A 27,506-nucleotide genomic window follows, 5' to 3' on the forward strand; every position below is an offset into this window, starting at 1 on the left:
CAGAGTGGCACAGTTGCTCAAGATCTGATCATGCGCTCGAGAGATCCCACTTCACAGATTCGCCTTCAACTTCCCTTTCATATAGATCAAGCTTTTAAGACCATAACCCAAAATTTCAGATATAAAGATATTCAATTGCAAAAGATACTTAGCCAAGTGATCTCCTTTGCTTTATATAGGCAAGCTCCTCCTAAAATCATGGAACAATACCACAAGCCAAAACCGTAATAACACAAATATCGTCGGCTAAGTACCAAGAGTAAATCATAAGAAACCCCACGTGTGCTTTTCTCTGCCTTGAAATGTGTGCACTGGGGGTACGTACCTCCTGAACGGTTGGCCTGCGTCTCTGGACGCAGTCCCTGCATGGTGTACCTGCGGGTACGCACCTTCTGAACTGATTTCCTGCGTACTTCTTAATTTTCAACATATTGAGAGCCTTGCCACGGGAGTTGCCATCAAGTACAACATCTGTAACATATAGCCATACCAGAAACATAATGCCAAAAATCTCCCCCTTTGGACTTGATGGCAACCTCACAATCTTCAGCTTCATTCTCCCCCTTTGACATCAAGGGCAAAGGGGTATGCTCCCCCTAAGAACATGCTCCCCCTCAATATGAACCAGATCTGCAAAAAAGAACCATAATCCACCATGAAAGAGATAGAGACATATTGCAGCTATTTCCAAGATCTCCTTCTGACCATCCTCCATAATGCCAACAATGCATTATATGCTCCCCCTGAACCTGTACCATCAATCAGAAGAGGTTCAGCAATAAGATGATGCATCAACAACCCCCAGCCTTTGCCTGAGGTATTCAAAAGTGTCCCTGGGCAATGGTTTGGTGAGAATATCAGCAACTTGTTCCTTAGAAGGAACATACTCCAACTTGACCTTCTGTTCAAGCACTTTTTCCCGGAGAAAATGATACTTGATTGGTATGTGCTTGGTTTTTGAATGCATAACAGGATTCTTTGAGATGCTGATTGCACTTGTGTTATCACATAAGATGGGGATTGGTGGTGTACAAGTGATTTGAAAATCCTGCAAAGTCTGCATCATCCAAAGGAGTTGGGTGCAACAAGATGCAGTAGCAACATATTCCGCTTCAGCTGTAGACAAGGCAATTGAACTCTGTTTCTTGCTGAACCAAGATACCAGTCTGGAACCCATAAAGAACGCACCACCACTTGTGCTTTTCCTGTCATCCATGCTTCCGGCCCAATCTGCATCTGTATAAGCATGAAGTGTAAGATTTGTATCTCTAGGATACCATAAGCCATAATTTTGAGTCCCTTGAAGATATTTAAAAATTCTCTTCACTGCCTGAAGATGAGTCTCCTTCGGATTTGCCTGAAATCTTCCAAATATTCCAACTGCATGCATGATGTCCGGTCGGGTACCTGTCAAATAAAGTAAACTTCCAATCATAGATCTGTAGGTTGGTTGATGTACTGCTGCAGATTCATCATTTGCACTAAGGCTACATCCTGTGACCATGGGTGTACATACTGGTTTTGCATCTTCCATACCATATTTCTTCAAAATCTGTTTGAGATACTTGGTTTGAGATAAAAAGATTCCTCCTTCCTTTTGTTGTATTTGCAAACCAAGGAAATATGTCAGTTCTCCTAGCAAGGACATTTCAAATTCTTTCTGCATGACCAAGGCAAAGTTTTGACTCATAGCTTCTTCATTTCTCCCAAAAATATTGTCATCTACATACACAACAAGTATTAGCAATTTGTCATTTTCAACTTTTATATAAAGATTGTTATCTGCCGATCCTTTTGAGAAGCCTTGTTGATGAAGATATTTGTCCAAACGGTAGTACCAAGCCCTTGGAGCTTGTTTGAGACCATAGAGAGCCTTTTTCAATCTGCATACAAGATTTGGATCATTTCCAAGAATGAACCCATCTAGCTGTTCAATGTACACTTCTTCTTCCAAGTCTCCATTCAGAAAGGCTAATTTCACGTCCATTTGAAATACTTTGAAGTTTTGAAAACTTGAGAGAGCAAGGAACATTCGGATGGCCTCAAGTCTTGCAACAGGAGAAAAGGTTTCTTCAAAGTTTATTCCTTCTTGTTGCGCATACCCTTTACAAACAAGTTTGGCTTTGTTTCTAATTACTTCTCCATTTTCATTCAACTTGTTTTTGAAGACCCATTTTGTCCCGATAACATTCTTATCTTTTGGTCTAGGAACTAGCTCCCAAGTGTTGTTCTTTTCGATTTGCTCAAGTTCTTCATCCATTGCTTTCACCCAACATTCATTTTTGCATGCCTCTTTCACATTTTGTGGTTCAGTAGAGGAGAGTAATGCCAAATAGCTTGAAGCTTCTGCAACTGTTCTTCTTGTTTGTACACCTGCTTCTTTCTGCCCCATAATCTGAGATTCTGGATGGTTCTTCTGAACATATCTGGATGGAGTCTTTTCTTCTATTCTTGTTTGCTCCTCTAGTTCTTCTTGAGGTTCTTCTTCATCATTCTGTCGTTGGGGGTAGCCTTCATCTTCTTCGATGTCTTCATGATGTACTTTCCTAGGAATGTATCCCTTCTCATCAACCACTACATCAATGCTGTCAACAATTCTGCCAAGTCTTTTATTGTAGCATTTGTATGCTTTGCTATGTGGAGAGTAACCAAGAAGAATGCCTTCATCTGCTCTAGGTTCAAGTTTGCCAAGCTGCTCATCAGTATTCTTGATATAGCATTTGCTCCCAAAGATTTTGAAGTGCTTTACCGAAGGAGTCCTACCACTCCAGAGCTCATGAGGAGTTTGAGTGTTGTTCACCCGGACATTTGTTTTGTTAAGAATAACAACCGCAGCATGTGCAGCTTCACCCCAGAAAGTTGCGGGAGTTCCTGACTCATCAAGCATAGCACGAGCCATTTGTTGGACTGTTCTGTTCATTCTTTCCACAACTCCATTTTGCTGAGGGGTTCTTGCTGTAGAGAATTCTCTTCTTATCCCATGTTCTTCACAGAAATCGAAGAATTCATTTGAAGTAAATTCCCCACCTCTGTCGGATCTGAGGCACTTAATTTTGTGACCTGATTCATTTTCAACCAAGGCTTTGAAGGATTTGAATTTTTCGAATGCTTCATCTTTGTGCTTCATAAGTCCTAGCCAGACAAACCTGGAGAAATCGTCAATGAATAATATCAAATATTCTTCTCCTCTAGGTGTTCTTTTCCTGAATGGACCGCATGTATCTGTATGTACTAGCTCAAGAGGCATGCTAGTCGATCCTTCCTTCTCTGGAAAGTTAGTTCTGGTTTGTTTTCCAAACTGACATGATTTGCATATGGTGTTGTCAGGAATTTTGATATCTGGAAGATCGCGAACTGCCTGATATTTGCATTCTTTCCTTATTTATGAAAAGCTTAGATGCCCCAACCTCCGATGCCATAACCAGTGCTCATCATTCTTGCTCAGATAGCATTGTTGTTGTCCTTCTTCAAATATGTACAGATTATTTGGAGTTCTTTTGCCTTTGATCACTGTTTTACCTGTATCAAGATCACGAACAAGACATCCATTTGATCTGAATATAACCTCGGTTCTTTGATCACACATCTGGCTGACACTTAGAAGATTATGCTTCAAACCATCAACATACAAAACATTTCCAGCCTTGACCTTTTCTTTTAACTGAGCAATGCCCTTTCCTTTTATAGTTGTAGGAGTATCATTTCCAAAAGATACTTTCTTTCCCTTTTCTAGAGCAGAATAAGACTCAAGTTTTTCTTTATCACCTGTCATATGCTTCAAACATCCACTGTCAATGTACCATAGATTTTCCTGTCCCTCTGCGTAAAATGCTATCCCACATCTTTCTGTTTGAGGTTCCTTTATTCTCCATGTTTTGGTGCTTGAGGCTTGTTCCTTTTTCTGCTGAAACCTGCTCCTGCATTCAGAGTCTTCATGACCAAAGTTATTGCAAATAGAACATTCAACTTCATTTTCAAGAACCGAAAAGTTGTTATAGGTCCTTTTTGTAATCCCTGTCATACTTCTTTGTTTTTGAGCTTCCCTAGTCATGATCGTTTTATATGCAACACATTGAGCTGCTTTGTGGCCAAAGTTATGACAAGAAAAGCATTGTCCATTGAAGAAACTTCTGCAGTTATCGAATCTACCAGCCAACTGATTGTAATTTCTATTTTCATCTATTCTTGAACCAAATTGAGAAGATTTTACCTGTGGCTGGTTGTAGTTTTTGTTCACCCTTAAGATGGATTGCCCCTGATATTTTTTGTTTGTAATTCGTCCCTGCTTTACCTGATGATCTTCATTGTTCTTTTGCTCATTTCTTCTTGCTGCATCAAGATAACTTTTTGAGGTGGATGCTTGAGAAGTTTCTCCATTATAGCCCAGACCTGTCTTGTTTAGTGGAGACCGCTGCACATTGATAATCTCATCCAAAGTTTCAGATCCTTTGACAAACTTGAGATTAATAGTTTTTGTTTTCTCAATCTCTTTTCTAAGACCAACAATTTCACCTTCTAATTTTTCAAGATGTTTTTCCTTTTCATCAATTTGAAATTGTAGAGTATCAATGATCATGTTCTTTTCTTCTATACATCTCTTGAGTCTAGTAATTTCATCATAAAGGTTATCCACATCTATAGCATCCATATAATCATCATCTTCAAATGCCATTAACAACTTATATTCATTACCTTGTTCATCTTCATCACTGTTTGATAGACCATCACTATCTTCATGAGTGTAGTAGCTTTTCTTATTTGCATTCTGTTTCTTGTTCCATCTAGCAGGTTCCTTTCCTTTATCCTTATAAGGACATTTTGCAGCATAATGACCTACTCTTCCACAAGCAAAGAATTTAAAAGGTAACTTACCTCTGAACCTTCCAGAACCCTTTTGAAGATTTCTGACAAAGTTTGATTCTTCTTCCTCTTCTTCTGTGACATGGCTTGCTTCATAATAATCTCCTTTGCCTGATGCCTTGAAAGCAGCTTCTCTTCTGTCTGATGGACCTCCCTTTCTCATTTCATAAGCAGTTAGAATTCCATGTAGCTGAGACATAGTAAGAATTCGTAGATTTTCCTTTTCTTCTATTGCAGATACTTTAGATTCAAACTTGGGAGACAATGATCTTAGAACCTTTTCAACCACAATAGCCTCTTTTATTTCTTCACCCAAATTTTTCATACAGTTAACAACCTCATCTACTCGAAGAAAACAGTTAGCCACACTTTCATCATTATACATTTTGAGAGTCTCATACTGAATTCTGAGAGTTTGAAGTTTAGCACGCTTTACCTGTTCATCTCCTTCATAGCTTGTGACAATTTTGTCCCATATCTCTTTTGCGGATTTATAGTGCATTACCTTCATGAATTCTGATTGAGATATACATCCTAATAGAGTACTGACTGCTTTCGCATTTGTTTCATACTTCTTTTTCTCGGCGGCATCTGTAGGAGTAGCTGAAGGAAAAGCATAGCCTGTCTCTACGATGTCCCAAACTTCTGTACCAAGAGATTGAAGATAGGCAGTAACTCTTACCTTCCAATAATTGAAGTTTGTCCCATCAAAAACCGGTGGCCTGATTGATGCTTCTCTCTCGTAGTTGCTCATGATGAACGATCTACCTTCAAGCGATCAAGCTTCTCTGAAGGACCGGCTCTGATACCAATTGTTGAAAATAATACTGAGAGGGGGGGTGAATCAGTATTATCTAATTCTTTTAATAAATCTTCCTTATTTGTTCTTTGAATTATTTTTGCATGTCAGTACCATAAAATAATGGGCATGAACAAGGAAAAACAGATAGTCACACCAAAGAACACAAGATGTAAGGTGGAAACCCAATGTGGGTGAAAACCACCTGCTGCAATATGTCTCTATCTTCTTTCAAATTAGAAACTTCTTTTACAATGGTTTTGTACTGGTGCAGTCCTTTACCAGTACGCAGGCTGCAACCTGCAGAGAGCTACAACTCTCTCTCTCTCTCGTTTTCCAGTCTCTCCTGGAAGGGAGCTACAACCCCCCTACTGCTTTTCATAAAGCATCAAATGATCATCAAGTACATAAAAGTTACAGTCCACTACAGTTATCAGATCAGCAATAACAGAACTAACCCAGAACACCTTATCAATAGAAAAAATTCAATCAACAGAACAGATACGCAGTTTTCCTTTCTGTGGCCTGCGTCGCTACGCAGTTCACCTTCTGCTTCCCTGCATATACCCGCAGAGATCCTTCTGCCGCACTGCGTGCCCACGCACTGTTCCTTCAACTGCACTGCGTACTATTACTGCAGGGACGCACCCAGAGACATTATCGCGCCGCGTACTGTTACTGCAGGTACACACCCAAAAATACTATCGCGCCGCGTACTTTTACTGTGCGGACGCACCTGAACTTAGGTCGCTCTGCGTACCCACGCAACTCTCCTTCTTCTGCTCTGCGTCCCCATGCAGATCTCCGGTTTCTGCTCTGCGTCCCCACGCAGATCTCCTATTTCTGCTCTGTGTACCCACGCAGATCTCCTGTTTCTGCACTGCGTACCCACGCAGCTCTTCTGTTAAACACCTGCGGCCTTCTGATTAGGGTCAAATAGGCAGTCCACCAGAGTGGCACAGTTGCTCAAGATCTGATCATGCGCTCGAGAGATCCCACTTCACAGATTCGCCTTCAACTTCCCTTTCATATAGATCAAGCTTTTAAGACCATAACCCAAAATTTCAGATCTAAAGATATTCAATTGCAAAAGATACTTAGCCAAGTGATCTCCTTTGCTTTATATAGGCAAGCTCCTCCTAAAATCATGGAACAATACCACAAGCCAAAACCGTAATAACACAAATACCGTCGGCTAAGTACCAAGAGTAAATCATAAGAAACCCCACGTGTGCTTTTCTCTGCCTTGAAATGTGTGCACTGGGGGTACATACCTCCTGAACGGCTGGCCTGCGTCTCTGGACGCGGTCCCTGCATGGTGTACCTGCGGGTACACACCTTCTGAACTGATTTCTTGCGTACTTCTTAATTTTCAACATATTGAGAGCCTTGCCACGGGAGTTGCCATCAAGTACAACATTTGTAACATATAGCCATACCAGAAACATAATGCCAACAGAAAAACCCTAAACATCCAAAATCCTAACCCTAGGAGATGAAACGCCAAACTATGGGCCCCGTTTGGGTAAATTCATACATCAACTTCCCGGGGTCGTAACTTTGGCATACAATCTTAGTTTAATGTGCACCATAGCTCGTTAGAAAGATATATCCGAGGACTACTACTTTGGGAAGAGAAACATCGGTCCATACACCCATGTTGCTCCCAATTTTCCCAAAAACATCGTTTAGGGCCTCAAAACAGCTCCGGAAGTTCAGGACCCGAAAAATTGCTAAAACTAGTAAATTGTGCTACAAATAAGGAAACTAAAAAACTAAAAGAGACAGTTGTGGGGGTCCAAGTGGAATAGGTGGGTGGCCACCAACATCCACCTGGATCAAATTTCAAAGAAGATCTAGAATAATAATAATAGATCCTTTAAGATTAAGATTAGACCTTGGAGTAAATGTTTAATTTCTAAAGGTACCCAAAGTTTAAACCTTATCCGCTACCATGTGTAATGATCCATAATTTAAAATATACCATTTAAATACAACAAATATGTTATTCTTAACACAATTCTTCATTTGATTAGTATGTAATTTTCACATTAACATCAGCAGATAAAAAAATATGTGCATAGTGAATAACTAAAATAGATCTTACTGATGTTTTTAGGGTTGTAACCCCATCCATATTCTCGCTACCACAACAAAGTATTGGGACAACTCTCCACCCATCCTTAGACAAGTTGTGACCAATATTTTTACAGATGTCTACTCGAGCCCTCAATCAACTTAGTATTGCTTGGCCTTTTGTCTTACAACATTTCCCTCCTCAAAGAATGAGTGAATGAATGAATGCTTCTCATCTCCCTTTTTCTCCACTAAATAGAACCAAACACTCTAAAAATGATAAGGGGATTGGAAAGGGATACACATGTGCACAATCGATCCATCAACATTCCCACAATTATCTTTTCTTCGTTACTTGTTATTTTATTTATTATTATATTTTCTGTGTTACTCATTATTTTATTTATTAATATATTTTTTTCATTATTTATTATTTTATTTATTTCTTTTTTATTTTATTTATTATTATATTTTCTTCATTATTTGTTTTTCTTTTATATATTATTATTTCATCTATTATTATTATTAGTGCGATAAATTACATAATGGAAGCCGAGCGAATAGTCGAGTGATGCAAACCTTTTCTATCAACATTTTCCTATTTATCAACCATCAACAACAAGAGTTAGTGTAGAACTTTACTTGACACCAGTAAAACATTTTCCTAGCTGATCTGATGAATACCAGGTGGTCATGTTAGTTAATGGACTTAACAGACATACTCTTTCACATAAATGATGTATGTCTACTACCACTAACTAATTGTAGAAGTAACAAGGGTTGTAAAGAACCAACAAGTGATGAGGATGTCCTATCAACTAAAGAACCCAATAAACATGTCATTTCATGGTGGTTGCAATTTTATTTACCAACATTGACCATATTCATCACCGCTAATTCTATTCGCAACCATTAAGTTAAAGAGAGAAAGTTCCAACAATCATGGGGGTTCTGATAGGTCTAGTACCTTTTATTTTGAGCCTTAGTCACAATGGTCTTCATATGGACATTAAACTTAGCATCTAGGCACTAGGGACAAATGGGGGCATGTGAGATGGAAAAGTTCCTATAAACTTCACTGGGTGAAGCTGAAGGAGGAGAGCGTGATTCAATTCAATGTGCATAACCATCAGATTGTGAATTCTATTGTTGCTAGAGATGTGATCAATATATTTCATGGTCTTATAACCTGTAGGTCCAATCATCAAATTCACTTATAAATTAATTTGAAGGACCCCCCAAATTGGTCTTCATGAAGTGGTACCAGAGCAAGGAAAAAATTCTTTCTTGTTGGAGAGGAGAACAATTTCTAGCTACAGTTGGGTAGAATTTGTTGACAACTCCACAGTTGCAAAAGTGGGTAGATTTGTCTAGAGAAAAACGGTAGATGGAGCTCTCAAGAGGAAGTGAGAAAGTGAAAAGGTCTATAGTAAGATGCAAGAGCATAATAATAATTGCACCCTAGAAGTTTGATTTAAGAGCATCAACCCCCACAAATTATAATCAATTTTTTTGACCATCTAGAAAGCACATCGTGGTCAGGAGGACACAATTTCCTTGTAATTTCCTTGTGGATGCATATATAGTATGATAGGGTTGTTATTTAATTTTTGTTTTGAGAATTTAGTTAGAGATATGTGGAGAGGTTTGTGGATCTAAATGATCAACAATGTTGTATTTATTTATATATGTAAGCCAATGGTCATTCAGATGGAGGCAAGCATAATGTAGATAAGGCCAAGGAGTGGCGAGGGCCAAACTTGCACACTTAATATGTAAACATCAAGCTCGATTGTAATAAAATTATTGTGTGATGATTTTTCATGTGTCTATAGTTTCCTATTATTCTATGTGTAACCTTTGTGTGAATCCATGGATCTAAATGTGTGTCAAAGTGTTATAGGTTTCAAGGTGCAGCGGAAGCTGAGAGAACAGTCAAGTGATGGAAACCATTTCCATTAAAATTTTGGTTTTTATCAACCATCGATGACTGGCTTTAGAGTATAATTTTACTTGGCACTAGTAAAAACTTTTCCTAGTCAATCTGACTAACACCAAAATATCTTGTTAGTTAACGAACCTAACAGACAAACTCTTTCACGCCAATTGAAGTTTTTCTACCACCACCAAACAATTGTGGAAGTAGCCAGGATTGTAAAACACTAATGAGTGACAAGGTGATATCGTTAACTAATGGACCCAAAAGATGGTTCATTTCATAGTGGTTGTAGTTTTATTTACTTCCATCAACCCTATTCATTACCGCCAATTTTGTTCCCTACCATCGAGTTAAAGAGAAAAATTTATAGCAGTTATGGGGAGTTTGACAAACCTAGTTCCTTTGGCTTTAAGACTTAATCATACCGGTGATTCTGTGAGCTATTCCACTTAGCATTCAGGTGCTAAAGGGAACTAGGGGAAAGTGAGATGGTGAAGTTTTTATAAAATTCACGAGACAAATGCACATAAAGAAAATTTGAGTCAAATCAAGGTGCATAACTAGGAGATTGTGAGTTCTATTGTTGCTACAGATGTGATCAATATATTTTGTGTGCACATAGACCATAGGCCCTTGGATAAAATTCACTCATAAATTGATTTGAAGGACCCCTGTAATCTACCTTCATCTAGTACTAAGGTATATTCATAAGAATTATTATTCTACTTACCTCAATACTCAGTAAATAACTGTATTACAGGAGAAGGGAAGAGCCCATATGGAAACCCCACACATAAATTACTAGAATCCATTGTACGATCCATTATAATAGCATTCCTATGGTTTATTTTCTCTTAGGAGAATAAACATGGCCATCAACAGGGGAATATACTAAGACACTATCAAGTTGATCACCATTTTCTACTTCTACGAGGGACATGCTTCTATAAATGTGTCCAAACATGGTATAATATTCCCATTTCGGTTTCCCACATTGAAGGACTTGTAAAATAGCTAGAAGGTATAAGGTTTTATTATGCATCCTATGGTGGTCCCAATAACGAGACTCGCAAACATAGATTTTTGGGATCGTAGTGTCAGGTGTCTAGTTTTAACATCGTGCATGAGATCTTCAAAAGTTCATACTATTGACATCATCACTCCAGAAGTAGCTAAGCCTACCAATATACTTCCATTGTCCCTTCCCGTAATGGACAGGGAAAATTCTATTAAATATTAATGTTGTTGATCTACATTAACTAAATTTGCTCTAGATTATTATTAACTAAAGTTTCCTTTGCATCTGAATAACATATGGATGTGTTCCAAGAATTCTGTTTTCGGGTGCTGGTATAAGCTAGATGACAGTACAATCTAAATGATAAATTTAATGTTCTCCATGCTCATAAACCATGTCTTTCCCCTTTGAAACTACTAGGTAATAAACAACTATATTACATTCTTTTCCTCTACACCAGGTTCCTTCATTGGTGATGTTGTTGGTACTTTCCTAGATGTGAGGTCACTATTGATTCAAATGCAATAAGTGTGTGTCAATAACATGTCATTGTCTTCCAAAAGTTTGGTTTTAGGAGCTAGTGTCCTCATGTTTGCTATTCTTCATGGAGACTGTGCAGACTCCATCCCTTCCATCCCTTTGATGTAGTGCACTCTATAACATTATAGCCACTTTAATAATAAGAAAGCATGTCTTTAAGCACACATCCAATAAGCAGATTCTCAATTTAAAGAAGTTTTACAAAGGTAATAGGTGTCACTACCATGCCTTCAAAATTTATAGAAGATTGATCATGTAAATTTATTTTGACTTACGATTTAAAACTACAATTGTTTTTTCCAACTATTTTTTCTAAATTTAATTAATATCATAATATATAAATATTATAAAAAAACAATACGTTTATCTATATTAAATTATTAATATAAATAAATAAATTTATTTTATTTAAAATAAAAATTATTATTATTACTAACATGAATTCCTTATTACACAACTTGTGATGCAGAATAATATAACCTTGGAATATATAATTAAGTATATGAATTAAAATATTTAAAAAATAACTTACAAATTTCATTAACACGATTTAATTTATTGCCCAGGTATTATACCAGTCCTTTTGATTTAGAAGATAATACAACCCAAATGAGCAATAATATTTTTATGCGTCTAATTATCCCCCAACATCCAATGGAAGATATTTATTCCCAAAATTCATGGAAAGCTATGTCTAATCTACCTGATGCATCAATGTAATATCTCAACTTGCTTTGAAATGTATGCCGTTTTTTAATATGGTATGACGTAATATTATGTATTTATTTAAATAAAATAAAAATATTTTAATATCATAAAATTATTGATATATAAAAATGTATAAGTTAAATATATAAATTATTATTAAAAATATAATATTTAATATCTCAAACTTTCTCTGAAATGTATGTCATTTTTTAATATGGTATGAGTTAATGTTAAGTATTGTATGGTATGAGTTAATATTAAGTATTGATTTTTAAAAAATTAACAATAATATTTAAATTTTATTACAGTTAATTTTAAATAAAATAAAAATTTTAATATCATAAAATTATTGATATATAAAAATGTATAAGTTAAATTTATAAATTACTATAAAAAATATAATATCTATAATGTAGAGATATAATGGTTAATCACTATATTTTATACAATATCTATAATGTAGAGATATAATGGTTAATCACTATTTTTTAAGTAAAAATACTTAATTTGCTTTATAATTTTATTTGGAAGTTAGAAAATTTCAAATTAAATGATTAAAAATTAAAATTATTTATATTGTAATAAATATTTTGAAATTGTAATTTAATATAATTATATATCAAATATTATTAAAACAAAAAAATTATAAATCAAATTAATATTAGTACATATATTTTAAAAATTTTGAATTCAGGTTTGTGATTTATAGTGATTTAAGAATAAAAATTTTCGATACAAATCACAAAGGAGAATTTTTACGATGCGTTTTTAACCGTTCATTGTGCTAAAATTATAATTTAATATAAATAAAAAAAAAATAATATTATAATACATATTTTAAAATTATAATTTAAAATAAATATATACAAAACAATATAATATAATATAATAGCAAAATTCACATTAATAGCACAATATATAATAATAAATACTAAAAATAACAATGAGAATTTTTCTATTTATATATTTAAAAAAATATTATAACAAAATTAAAATAAAATTTATTTTAATTATAATTTATATCAAGAAAAATGTTTTTTTTTAAGAGTGGTAGGTGTTTATTTTTCTATTAATTTTAATCATCAAGTTACAACGAGTTTTGAGATTTGTTAGGTGGCCTCAACTTGCCCTGCGGGAAACCAAGTCTGTTGGTCACCTAACAACATGGTAAGCCATCCAAAAATGAAACATTTTGAGTCTTTCTCTCCAAGCTACATATGACTGTATGTCCATATCTATCCATCTATCTACCTGCCAACTAACATAATTGTAATTACAATTAAAAGTAAATATATCCACATCAAAAACAATTAAACAAGAGACATTGTTTCATTGATCTGCTTGTTCCGAGAAAGAATCAACTAGATCTGGGTCTTTTGCATTCGACCCCAAGTTTTCATCTATTGGCAATATGCATGGAAAATGATTTTCAATTCGTTGGAGGCGTCCATCTTGCTTCTACATCTGAAACATGAGTTTCTAAACTTCATTTTTGTAATCTGGGAATGTCGGCACTGCAACAGTCATATTCAGAGACATTTGTTCAAGGGCCTTGCCTAGGATTCCCTTCATCAACTAGTAGAGGAAAAGAGTGTGTTTGAATTAGGTCACTCGGTCACGGGTGTGGTCGGGATCTAGCACTAAGACCCACTAGTCATCAACTTCAATCTCTGTATAACTTGCCTGTTGAATCAGGTCAGCCCCCCACTTCTCTATCAGCTGTGGGATTTCCTCATCTATGCCTTCATGATAGGCTTACGTTTCTTCATTAATAATATTCATAGGCGGTTTGTGACCTCTCAGCTTGGCCCCCGGACTGTTAGGTTCCCCTTCCTCTTGCTTATCATTTTTTTTGGCCTCTTCCTCGGTCACGAGGGGTTGGGCTGTGAGAGCTTAGTGCTACACGAGCCATCTTGTCCCACCTCCTGCAATGTGTTTTGTGGCGGTGGATGCCCTTCGGAGGAGTGTGCCACCAACTTTCAGAATGCCCTAGACTTGTTCCGAACGACTTACCTGTACAAAGATCACCCAACATACATAAAACCTAAAAGAGCTTCTCACCATCCATTCAAGGTTCATTACAAATTTTAATACAATTTCCAGAAATGACACAAGTCAATTCAGACTCACGATTGCGATTACCGGGCACCTGGCCCCATAAATTGCTTCTCGCATGAGTGTGATTCGAGCGATTAACCTCCCTGTGCTGACAGGAGGTTGTCGCCACTACTATGTCTCCCTGCACCTAGTTACCTTGCTCTCCCTTAGCCCCATTTGCCCCAAACTTCCAACATCCGTCATGCAGAGTTTTTTTTCTAACTACCCAGTTCTTTGTTGCATCAACATCGCTAAGTTGCAGAGTCGAGGCCATCGTTTTACCAAACCAGTTCATCTTTATGCTTACAGAGGCTCGCCCATCCCCCTGGCATTAACCTCTGACCAAGGCCATTTGAACAAAAACCCAGCAGGTGTCATGCATGCAATTCCCCAACCCTGCCTACCCTCCCTACAAACCCTCCCAGCTTTCAAGGTTAGGAAGATCCCCCGGTGGGATAACCATATGCCAAATAACAAGGAAATGGTGGCGCCTCTAGGCCAGTTTCCAATGTAGACCCCTCAATTTGACGCAAATCCAGACAGTACAAGACTTGAACTCACAGAACGCCACTGAATGATGCCCTCCCAACCAAGACCATAAATCACGTAACCTTCCAACATTGTGAACAGGGAGATGGGGCAGACTACATAATTCACCCTCGCAGTGGCTGGTCGAGTGTGTCCTTGGTCCATCCACCGACCGTTGCTTCAATCTCATTGTAGACTCCAAGTATCTACCCACAGGAAGTCCTTCAACACCTCACAGTGATAATGGAGATGAATACACCTCCTGCAACCACCCTCATGCATATTACTTCTCCATCTCCCCAAAATGACCATGCTAGCCTTACCACGCATGAAGGTGGTGGGTTGAACTCAAGACCTTCACCATAAAATTTTTTGATTGCGTCAGGATCCTCGTATGCACCCCGATGGGAGGTATATTAAGAAAAGTGTTAAAAATATATGTATTTAATATATTTATATTTAAAAAAATTTATAAAAAAAAATTTATTTGTTGGAAATAACACTGAGAGGGGGGGTGGTGAATCAATATTAGCAAATCAATAACCTTTTCATTTCCATAATCAGACTCATATACGCTACTACAATTAAGGAAACTCGCGTGTACACACAACTGTGTTTAATGCAACTAGCGTATATTCAGCAAACTTATGATTCAGTTACTTCATCATATGTTGATCTTTAATCAGTGCATCAGAACATCATTAACCATATAAATAGTAACTAGGTGCAGTAAAAATAGAACAGATCATCACACATAAGAGACACATATGAACACCATGATATAAGGTGGAAACCCAATGCGGGGCAAAAACCACTTGCTGCTATTTTCTTTAAGATAAGAAAAACCTGTTTATAAACTTGTACTAGCACAGACTCATACCAGTATGCAGGCATCCACCTATAGAAGGCTACAACCTTCTCTCGTTCTCCAGCTTCTACTGGAAGGGAGCTACAACCCCCTAGCTCTTGTACTAGCTGATATATTTACTAGTACGTAGGCGCCAGCCTACAGAAGGCTACGACCTTCTCTTTTCTTCCAAGGACCACGTTTCATAAATTTTCAGACTGGATCCATCAATAACATCAAAGCACAAAATCAATCACCACTGCAATACAACCATCAACTATATCTGCATCATCAATCTCTGAATCACCCAACACTAAATCAATGAAACCCTGTTATCAAAACACAGTCACAAGAACACATAGCAGAACCCAGAACCCTGCAACAACCACTAGAACCAACAACAACCTCAAATATCAAATCTCATAATGTATACGCTACTTGGCTGTGTCGAACCAGCATGTATACGCACTTTCCCCAAAGGGAACCAGCGTATAGATCTGAAAATAATTACTTATACCTTTGCTGCAATTTTCTACTTCAAATATATCCAGATCGTCAGATATAAAGGATAAGACATGTGTCAGTGTTCAGATCTGAACTATTCATGATCGTACCATATAATGATAATGCATTTTAGTCTTCATGATCCCGATCCATCAACCTTCATTTGCCACATAGGTGCATCCTTAACAAAGCATCACATGCCCATAACCTGCATACTATATCTCACACTTCATCAGATATTCATCACTTGCACACTTGCACTTTGGCCTAATGATCTTCTTCTCCTTATATAGGTTTAGGCCTCTCTCAATACCATGGTCCAAAACCACGTAGGACCAATACCTTGGACCCAATACCTGGGGTCAATACCTCAGACCAAATACCATAGACCAATACCAAAATAACAGGGACCAAATACCACGGACCAAAACTTAGTTTCCCAACATGTATGTGCCTTTCCTTCTGTGAAAGTGCGTGTGTATAATATACGTGCCTTTGTATATAGTGAACCTGCGTGTATATGCGACTTGGTATATAGTGAACCTGTGTATACCTTTTCGTATACACGACTTTGTATAAAGTGAACCTGCGTGTATACGCGCCTTGGTATATAGTGAACCTGCGTATACCTTTCTTTCTTCATTTTTACTGTTTACTTGCTATATTGTGATCTTTCATCTAATAGAGTTGCCATCAAGGACAACACTTGTGTCATACCTGTATCATAATGGCAACAATATTAATTATAATTTATATTAAGGAATATGTTAAATATATATATATATATATATCCTAATAAATATTATAATTATATATGGTAATTATATATGGTAGGTATAAAAAAAACATATTATATTTTTCCTAATATGTTATTTCATTAGATTGAAAGTTATATTATGTTTTTCTTGGTATTTTTCTTGACATCTATTTTCATTTTCACTCTCATATAAAAAAATATGGGGATAAAAAAAGTATTGATATTTATTTTTGAAACATTTCTTAGTATTTACCTTCATTTTTCTTATAAAAAAAAATTGCATATAAATTCTTTACACAATTATTCTTTTTAATTTTAATATGACCTCCTCTATATATATATATATATATATATATATATATATATATATTCCCAACTTCACCTCACTCCCTAACATCTCAACTTCACCCTCACTCCCACATATGTTTGTGTGAATATGTTCAACTCACTGAAACCCTCCTCTTAATATATAAAGGTGGCAGGGGTGAGAACATAGATTAATGACATATTTTTTTAATATCTCCTCCCATCCTTTCTGAGCATTGCAAAGAACACACAAAACACTTGGACATATAACACACTTTTATCTTCATCTATATTACACATCCTAAAATACTTGCATATAGGACAAATGAAACAAATTGTATATATTTTTCAATTATTGTACATTTTTAATAATATAAAAATAAAAACAAAAAAATTATTATAAATCATATTTTATTAAAAATAAGTAAAAGAATAAATTGTTAAAGTGTTGAAATTATAATTTATATGGTTGGTATTCTTTGTTTTGTTGTGGTTCATAAACACTGGGTGGCCCACTGGCCCACGAAAACTAGGACGGGAGTTGGGCCTACAAACACTAGGTGGCCCACAGGAATAGGGTTGTCAAGCCCACGAGTCAGGCATGTTGGATGGGCACATTTAACTGATGGGTTGGCAGACATTCGACACAGGCGCACGATGGCGAGGCTGGCCGGCCATGTTTAACCGGCGAGTCAAGGGCGTGATCGCATGGTGCGACGAGCCAACCGAACGATGGAAACGACCACGCGAGTCCCACACAGGTGGAAAGTTTATATGTGGGGGAATTCCCGCACAGGTGGAAAGTTTATATGTATGGGAAGTCCCACACGAGTGGAGAGTTTATATGTGGGGGTGGTCCCGCACGGGGGCACCCACACCACGGGCCAACGTGACGGAGGTGTGAGTTGGACGAAATGATGGGTCAGCTTGGTGGGCAGATGCCCTAACCGATGGGCCAACTGCCATATAAGTAGAGCAGTGAGATGGTGGAGAAAGACACCAGGAAAATCCTCTAAGTGTCTTGGAGAGCAATAAGTGCAAGCTCACTTAGAGGAGGTAAAGGTGCAAGCGGAGCATTGGGGCTGAAGCACCTAGCCACAGAGTGGTGGAGCAGCGTTTGGGTGGCCGTAGACAGGGCAGAATCGCAAGTCGTGCAAAGTCGTTCGGCTGAACGGACGAGGGCGTGTGAGGGCATCTGGCTAAACGAGCCGAGGGCTTCGGTTGACATGAGCTGAGGGCGTTCGGCTGAACGGGCGAAGGCCCCGGGTGAAATGAACCATAGGTGTTTGGGTGAACGGGCGAAGGCGTTGGTTGGAATGAGGATAAGGCGTTCCGGTGAATGAGAGAGGGCGTCCGGCTGAACGATCCAAGGGCGATCGAGTGAACAGGCGAGCGCATCCAGCTGAACGAGCCGAGGGCATTCGTCTAAATGGGCGAGGGCATCCAGCTGAACGAGTCGAGGGTGTTTGGCTGAACGAGTGGGGGCGTCCAACTGAGCAAGCCGAGGGTGTTCAGTTGAACAAGCTAAGGGCGAGTGAGGGCATTCGCTGAAACGGTGAACGACTTGCTGAATGAAGGAATAGTGCGACAAGTCAGTGCGCCAGTGAATGACTTGCGAAGGATGGTAGAACCGGGGGGCACTTGAAACGCTGGTTTGGGTGGAAAGAACGGTGTAGACCAAGTTGCACAGCTGTGACAGAAATTGTACAAAGGAAACTTTGGGTTTCCTGCAAAGCTTGTAAATTGTAGACTTTGTAAAATATTGTTATTATCATCCGGGAGACTCATATTTCAGGGAATTGCCCCTCCCATTAAAATATATGTTGTGCATATGTTTAAATGGTAATAATGATGAAGATGAATAATTGAATGTTTCTGTTATGTATGTGAATGTATCCTTAGAAAATTTGAAAAATAAACTAAGTATAGAAAGTAGGCATAGTCCACATTGTGTCAGTATTGTTAAAAAAGAAAACGGGTGGTGGTGTCGCACCCCCCTTCGTGCGTTTAGAACAATACCGCCAAGGTAGGGGTATGACAGATGGTATCGGAGCCTTGATTTTCCGCAGGACTTCATTGAAGGATTTAAGAGAATCTGATCCCACTATCGCTTCGTGACAGATGGTATCAGAGCCCTGGATTGTGCGGGCTTTGGTGATTCAAATTTTCATAAGTGAAGTGCTACACTTCGTGACAGGTTTAGCAGGGGTGAAGTATCGTGCTTGGGCCAAGCTAAACGACAAGACATGGCAGGTTTGGAAGAATGCCAAGGGAGGTTATTGCTGACCTTATACAGGTTTAAGCTGATGAAAGAAGAGAACCCACGAATTCGAGATGAACTTGAAGTCTTGGAAGGGAATGTTGAAGATAAACTTCTTTGACTTGGTTGGGCAATGGAGCAAGATGTAGCTGCAGATTGTGATGATGAAGAAAAGGAAGATGTGATGACTGAGGATGTTGCAGACATGACAGCGATGGAGGAGGAACTTGAAATTGATCAAGTTGGACTAGGATCGTGCAGTTTGCAGACATTGGTGGATGAGGAGACTCACATGGAGGAGCCTCATGATGAAGTAAGTACTACTTATAATTGTGTTTCATTGGAGATTTTGGTAGATGGACCATATGTAGGGAAGGGAAAAGTCAGTTTGCCAATGCAGTGGAAGCTCTTATCATGGATGTCTATGATGAGAGGCAGGGACCATTGACGGTTGCAAAGCTTGTTGGGGCTATTTGTGACCTTATGGCAGAAGGTTTAAATGCCCGTGACAAGGGAGGAACGTGGTGATCATTGCGGAGGAATGGGTCATGCTTTATCCATATGGAGAATTGGCTAAGTGCCTGGCATGACCCATGGATAGATTGGAGAAGGGCACACACTTGAGGTATGATGATACTTGGGTGGACTTCTCATGGTCGAGACTAAGAGAAAGTCTTGGTGGAACCTTTAGTGGGGGAGCTATGATGGAAGAGACTCATATGACTTGATGATATGGTTTGGGTGACCGAGTTCACTAGACCGAATTATAGACTTGGGTGAGGATGACCGATGTTGTGATGGGTCTACTTAGTTGGACAACATGGGCAACTTGAGTCATGGACATTGAGTTGGAGAGATGGAGCATGGTAGTATTATGCAGGAACATTATGCAGGAGCACTTGTAGAGGTGTCACTTATGGGAATTCAATGAGGGGTGCCAAGGAAGGGATGTTGCGCGCATGGATTTGCTTATGTGATATGAATATATTTTACTTATGAGCTAATGGGGATGTGGTGCACTTGGGTACAACAAGGCCGTGGACTTGGTTGGATTTGTGAGCAGACGATGGAGCATTCCTACTACATGGAGAGCCGAGGCATCTTGAAAATACCTTTGGGCCGAGACATGTATGCTTGCTAGGATGTTTGTCGGAGGTGACTCATGGAGCTCATGATGACATGAGGTTGTGACTTTTGGGGACTTCATATTATGGTGGACTTGGAGGATCCGATGCATTGATGAGCTGAGTTCAGGGACTTCGATGCAGGATGGGGTGCATACTTTTGAGTACATTTATGGTTGTGCTTGAGAGAGTGGCTTGATGTGGAGGATTGATATGAGACACTTTGGAGTGATGGAGTTGCAGTGATGATGATGCCTTGATGGCAACACTTAGGCATGGGTTGAGCTGAGAATTAACCACTTTTGATACATGGGAGTTTATTGGTCTATGATCATGGGCAGCACATGGATGATGAGACAGGGCTATACTTGTTTCTTTGGCAGACTTGAGGGATGTCACATTAGAGGTATGATTGAGGTTGCTTCATGGACCTTGATGTGGCACATCGAGAGTCGATCTGATGAGAGGATCTCTTAACTTTGAGGAGATGGCTTTTACACATATGGATGATTATGTTGGGATAAATGAGAATGATTGACATGCAACACATTGACACCAAAATCATGGACAACATGTTGCAGATGAGATGAAGATTACTTCATGGACTTGGGCATGGCTTACATTTTGATGGAGATGGAGATGGATTCTTGATCGAGTTGATGTTGTGACAAGATGTTGAGAGAAACCACTGATGATGGCATGAGGAAGTGCATTTTCATGGTTTGAGTGTGACAGTTGGACTAATCACCCAACTAGTTCGAGTCATGGAGGCTAGCAGTGTACTGAGATGTGTTAGCATTGTGTTGGAGTATCATGGCAGCAATTCACATGATGATGATACATGATGGGGTCGACACGATATGTTGGAGTGAGCATGTAGCTTGAGTTGGAGGGACCAACCTTCCACGGTGGGGCAACATGTGGGAATTGCGGCAGATGTGGTTGATGATCATGGATTGAGGAGACTTTAAGATTTCTGGAGACATGAGCCTTTATGGTTTGTGAGATGGTAGAGCAGAGGTATGTAGCATGGGCATTTTGGATGTTGGAGCTAGTGACACTTTGCGATGTCATATGACGATGTTGTCGAGGACGAAAACCATTTAGAGTGGGGGAGTATGTCAAGTGCACGAGTCAAGCATGCCAGGCAGGTGTGTTTAACCGACGGGTTGGTGGAGAGTCGACACGGGCGCAAGATGGCGAGGTGAGATGGGTGCGTTTAACTGGCAAGTCAAGGGCGCGCCCGCACAGTGCGAAAGGCCAGCCAAATGATGGAAACGATTGCGTGAAGCCGATTGTGAAAATGGCTAAGTGTTGAGTCAGTTGGAAAGTTTATATGTGGGGGCAGTCCCGCACAGGGGCGCCCACACCATGGGCCAACGTGACGAAGGGGTGAGTTGGATGAAACGATGGGTCGGCTTGGTGGATTTATGCCCCAACCGATAGGCTAACCGCCATATAAGTAGAGCGGCAAGATGGTGGAGAAAGACATCAAGCAAACCTTGTAGTGTCTTGGTGAGAAATAAGTGCAAGCTCACTTAGAGGAGGCGAGATGAAACTTAGGCAAAGGTGTAGGCGGAGCATAGGCTGAAGCACCTAGCCGAAGAACAATGGAGCAATGTTCGGGTCGCCATAGGAAGCGCAGAACCAGAGGTCATGCGAAGTCGTTCGATTGAACAAATGAGGGTGTGTGAGGGTGCCCGACTGAATGAGTCGAGAGCGTCGGTTGACACGAGCCGATTGCGTTTGACTGAACGGGTGAAGGTGCGGAGTGAAACAAATTGCGGGCATTCAGGTGAATGGGAAAAGGCGACAGTTGAAACGAGCGAAGGCATTTGGGCGAATGGGTGAGGGCGTCCAGCTAAACGAGCCAAGGGCGTTCGAGTGAAAGAATGAGGGTGTCGGCTTGAACAATCCGAGGGCGTCCAGCTGAATGGGCGAGGGTGTTCGGCTGCATTAGCCAAGGCCATTCGGCTGAATGGGTGAAGGCACCCGGCTAAACGAGTAACGGGCATTCCACTGAACGGGCGAGGGTGTCCGACTGAACAAGTTGAGGCCGTTCAGCAGAACGAGCCGAGGGCGAGCGAGGGAATTTGGTAAAATGATGAATGACTTGCTAAACGAAGGAACAATGTGACGAGCCGGTGTGACAGTGAAAGAGTCATGGTGGACAGTAGAACCAGGGGGCACTCCGAATGGTGATTCAGGTGGACTGAACGGTGCATGCCGGGTTACACGGTTGTGACAAAAATTGTACAAAGGAAACTTGGGGTTTCCTGCAAAGACTGTAAATTGTAAACTTTGTAAAATATTGTTATTATCAATGTGCAGACTCATATTTCAGGGAGTTTCCCCTCCCATTAAAATATCCGCTGTGCATATGTGTAAATGATAATAATGATGAAGATGAATAATTGACTATTTCCACTGTGTATGTGAATGTATACTTAGAAAATTTGAAAAATAAACGACGTATAGAAAGTAGGTGTAGTCCACACCGTGTGAGTATTGTTAAAAAGAAAATGGATGGTGGTGCCGCACCCCACTTCGTGCGGTTGGAGAGTACCAGCAGGGTAGGGGCGTGACAAGGGTGGTCTGGGCAAACAGGATAGTCTAGGCCCACAGACACTGGGTGGCCCACGAGAACGGGGTGGTCATTACATCCAGGGAAAAAATCATGGGAAAATCTATGGCCATTACATTCATGAGAAAATCTAAAGTTTTGAGAATAATTGACCCTATAACCTCCTGATCAGTGAGGCACTTAAGAACAAGAACTCGAACATTTAAGTTAACCCTAGGTTTTTATATTATTGATATTATAATAATGAGTATTTGAATAAACCTAAATTTTTTTTTTTTTTTTTTAAATTTACAATTATTATAATAACATATTTATATTAAACTACAAAATTCTCACCAATATTAAAATCATAATTTCACACTAAAGGGAAGAACCGATATAATGACCCTATCTTATACCATAGCAGAGCTGTTATTCCATATATATCTCACAAACGAATTTTAAAAACCTATTTGACTTGGATCTTGAGTGGTTTCCTCACTGCGCTTATTCCATATTTATCTCATAAATGAATTTTTAAAACCTATTTAACTTGAATCTTGAGTGTGTTCTTCACTATGTTGACCGTATCTTCTGGTGTAACACATTCATTCTACCCTAGGGCCAAAGTTGTTACTTAGCAGTTCTTGTATAAACGGAACTAGGACCTATTTTCATGGTTGAAATTTCATTCCTTCAACGTAATAGTTTGTAGGAGTACATTCAAGGGCGTAATCAGGTTACTTTATTTTATATAATATAAAAATTATTAGTGTAATTTAATTAATATATTTCATTATATTTAAATATATAATTTAATGTTGAATGATGTTATAATTTTTAATTATTTAAACTCTATTTCTAAATATATTAATAAATTTAACACATTTAAATTTTATGAATTACATTCTTTTCAAACTTATAATTATAAAAAATGTCGACGATGCAGCTATATACATGTACTGAAAACAGGGAAACCTCCTTTATAGAATGTTTAAAATGTACATATCCCAATATCTAAACATAGAAAACGATTTTGACAATTGGGTCGATTTTCCCTGTAATGATTCAAATGTCTCAAAAGTTCCACAAATTTGTGGGGCCAAAGAAGATGTATTCGTCTACTTGCTCCTCCTCCCAAGTCAGAATGAACTCCAGCAGTGACGCCTCCTCAATCGATGGGATTTTCTCCAAATTCAGGCTGCCATTCTCCTCAAACAGAGACTCCCACTGTTGAGATTTTCTGTTTGACCAAAATAGGAAAAATCTCAGCTGATGACAACAATAGGGATTCAGTTCCTAGATTAGCTCCAGGTTGTTGGGAGGGAGTTAATGCCTCCTATATTTGATGTGAGGGAGTTATGAGGCTGTTAGATTCTCTATGCTATATAACAGGCAATCATTCGGATGATTTTCCAAGAGAGTGTGAGGATTTCATGATGTAATCTCCTAATTTGATTAATAAACTCCTGATGCCTATGTTTGGTGGACGTAGCCCAGATTGGTTGGGTGAACCACGTTAAAAGCTGTGTCTTATGTGCTTGTTTATTTTTCTGCTGTGTGTTTAATTGATTTGCTGTGCCTCTGAATTCCAACAATTGGTATCAGAGCATGTTGGAGGTGCTGAGATTGCATGCTGGAGGGTGAATATCACTGCTGCGCGGAAGAGACCAGACCTGCGTGCTGGAATTGGGCGCATAATTGAGTGTTGTGCGTGGTGAGGAGCAGCCGCTGTGTATCCGTGTGAATGCTGGTGGATTGCTGTGCGGTGGATAGCTGATGCGTGGATTGCTTTGCGCGTGGAGCTGATGCGTATGGTAAGAACATTGTTGCGTGTATATATCATAACCAGCGTGCATTCAAAACCGGTGTGCATTCAATTAAAAATCTGCATGGGTATATATCATAACCAGCGAAAGGGTATGTTTTTTTTAAAACAGCGTGACTGATATTTCCAACAGCGTACATATATATTGGAACCAGCGTGAATTATGTGGATTTGATGTGTTTTAAACCTGAGTATATATATATATTGGAAAACGCCATGAATATATATGTTATAAACAGCGTGGATAGATTAAATCAATGCGCTGTTTTTTTACATATTGCTGGTGCGTTGCATATTTGAATTGAATGGCTGGTGTATATTTTGAATTGAGTAGTGCGTTGCATATTTGTATTGAGTGGCTGGTGCATAGCGTTATTGAGTGGTAATGGATGTAAAACGGTGTTGATATAGTATCCAAACAGCGTGGGTATATTTTTTTTAAAACATCGTTCATATGTTTTTTAAAACTGCCTGGATATATGCGTTGTATTTATGGTGTGCTGGGATTGGCATAAAGCACAGAGGTAGCAATATTGGTATCAAGAGTGCGCAGTCAATTTTTTTTTTAAAACGCAGTGCCAGTTGTATGTGGGATTGTTTATGCGGAGTCAATGTTTATGTGCTGGGACATCTGGTGCGTATCTGCATATTTGTGTGCTGGGATATTGCAGTTTTTTTTTAAAAGGATATATATCATCTTTTTTTTTTAGAAGTGCATATGGCAGAAAGTTTTTTTTTTATAAGTGCAAAGAGCAGTTTTTTTTTGTAAAGGCATAGGTAATTTTTTTTTTTTAAATTGCTGGTTGGATATTTGGAGATTACTGTGTTTTTTGATACAAATGGCGAAAACTCAAAGTACCCGGTTTGAAATTGAGAAGTTTAATGGCAAGAATAATTTTGAGATCTGGAAGGTGAAAATGCACGATCTGCTGGTTCAACAAGGTGTGGCGAAAGCACTGTTGGGGAAAAACAAAAGACCTCCTTCCATGACGGAGGATGAATGGGATGAGATGGATGATAGAGCTCTGAGCGCAATTCGGTTATGTCTGGCGGACGATGTTCTGTTCAACATTGTGTCAGAGAAAACCGCCGCAGGCCTGTGGACGAAGCTTGAGAAGCTCTATATGACGAAATCTTTGACAAATCGAATTCTCCTGAAACGGCAGCTTTACAGTTTGCGGATGAAAGAAGGTACCTCAATTGTTGATCACCTGAATGTTTTTAATACCTTGTTGGTGCAATTAAACAGTCTAGATGTGAAATTTGATTCAGAGGATAAGGCGATAACTTTATTATGTTCATTGCCCGAATCCTGGGATCACTTTGTTACTTCCATAAGTTTTAGTACATCAGAAATTCTTGAGTTTGATGATGTTGTTGGAGCCTTGTTGGCTGAGGAGACGAGGAAGAGGTCGAATGCAGACACCTCTACATCAGAGGTAATGATGGCCAGAGGGCGCTCACGAGAGAGACACTCCGGGGGAAAGCATAGCGACTCTCGTTCAAAGTCCAAAGGAAAGAAGCCAAAGATGAAGTGCTGGCATTGTGGCAAGGCTGGAAATCTGAAAAAGGATTGCTGGAAGCGAAAGCAGGCTGCTAAAGAAGGCTCTTCGACAGAGAAGAAGGAAGCCAACACCACAGATACAGGTTCAGTATCTGGTTCAGGTATGAGTGATGAGGTATTGTCAGTTAATATTTCAAAACATGATCAACATTGGTTGTTAGATTCCGGGGCATCTAACCACATGTGTATTCATAAAGATTGGTTTAAAACATATAAATCAGTTGATGATGGAGTCGTGTACATGGGTAATGATGTCACTTGCAGTATTGTTGGAATAGGAAGTGTACAACTACAAATGTTTGATGGCACAACCAAAATATTAACTGATGTGAGGCATGTACCAGATTTAAGAAAAAATTTGATTTCATTAGGAGCACTTGATTCAAATGGATATAAAACTGTAATTCAAGGTGGAGTAATGAAAATTTACAAAGGCATCTTACTAGTTATGAAAGCTAAGAAAGTAGGAAATCTATTCCAGTTAGAAGGTAGAAATGGGTCAGATCATGTGTCTGTGTCTGAACATGATAGTAGTTCCATTCACTTATGGCATCAAAGATTGGGGCATATGAGTGAAAGAGGATTGAAAATTTTGGCTGACCGAAAGTTACTTCCTAATCTAAGATCTGGAAAATTGGATTTCTGTAAACATTGTCTGTTTGGTAAACAAAGTAAACAAAAGTTTAAAACAGGCAAACATACTAGTAAAGGCATACTTGATTATATCCATTCAGATGTGTGGGGTCCAGCTCCTACAGCTTCATATGGTGGTTCGTCTTATTTTGTATCATTCATTGATGACTTTTCTCGGAAAGTTTGGGTCTACATGTTGAAAAAGAAGTCTGATGTTTTTACGGTTTTCAAGCAGTTTAGAGCATTGGTAGAAAACAGCACTGGTAGAACTATAAAATGTTTAAGAACTGACAATGGTGGTGAGTTTTCCTCCAAGGCGTTTGACAACTATTGCAAGGATGCAGGGATCGAAAGACATAAGACCACGGTTTATACTCCTCAGCAGAATGGAGTTGCTGAACGCATGAACAAGACTCTTCTAGAGAGAGCAAGGTGTATGCTGAGTAACTCCGGGTTGCCGAAGGAGTTGTGGAAGGAAGCAGTGGCAACCGCTTGTTATGTGATAAACCGATCTCCATCAACGGCAATAGACTGCAAGGTTCCGCAAGAGGTATG

The 27,506-nt window shown here is 38.9% G+C and overlaps 1 pseudogene; it reads right to left on the reverse strand.

The window, feature by feature from the left end:
* The window catches only part of LOC149176277 (ethylene-responsive transcription factor ERF062-like), a 48,205-nt pseudogene extending 33,894 nt beyond the window's left edge, over positions 1 to 14,311 (reverse strand).
* Positions 14,312 to 27,506: the final 13,195 nt, after the last annotated feature.

Source organism: Pinus tabuliformis, chromosome 4_1 (assembly GCF_031772625.1).
Source record: "Pinus tabuliformis cultivar Carrire ecotype Pingquan chromosome 4_1, CPIR1, whole genome shotgun sequence".
Taxonomy (NCBI): Eukaryota; Viridiplantae; Streptophyta; class Pinopsida; order Pinales; family Pinaceae; genus Pinus; species Pinus tabuliformis.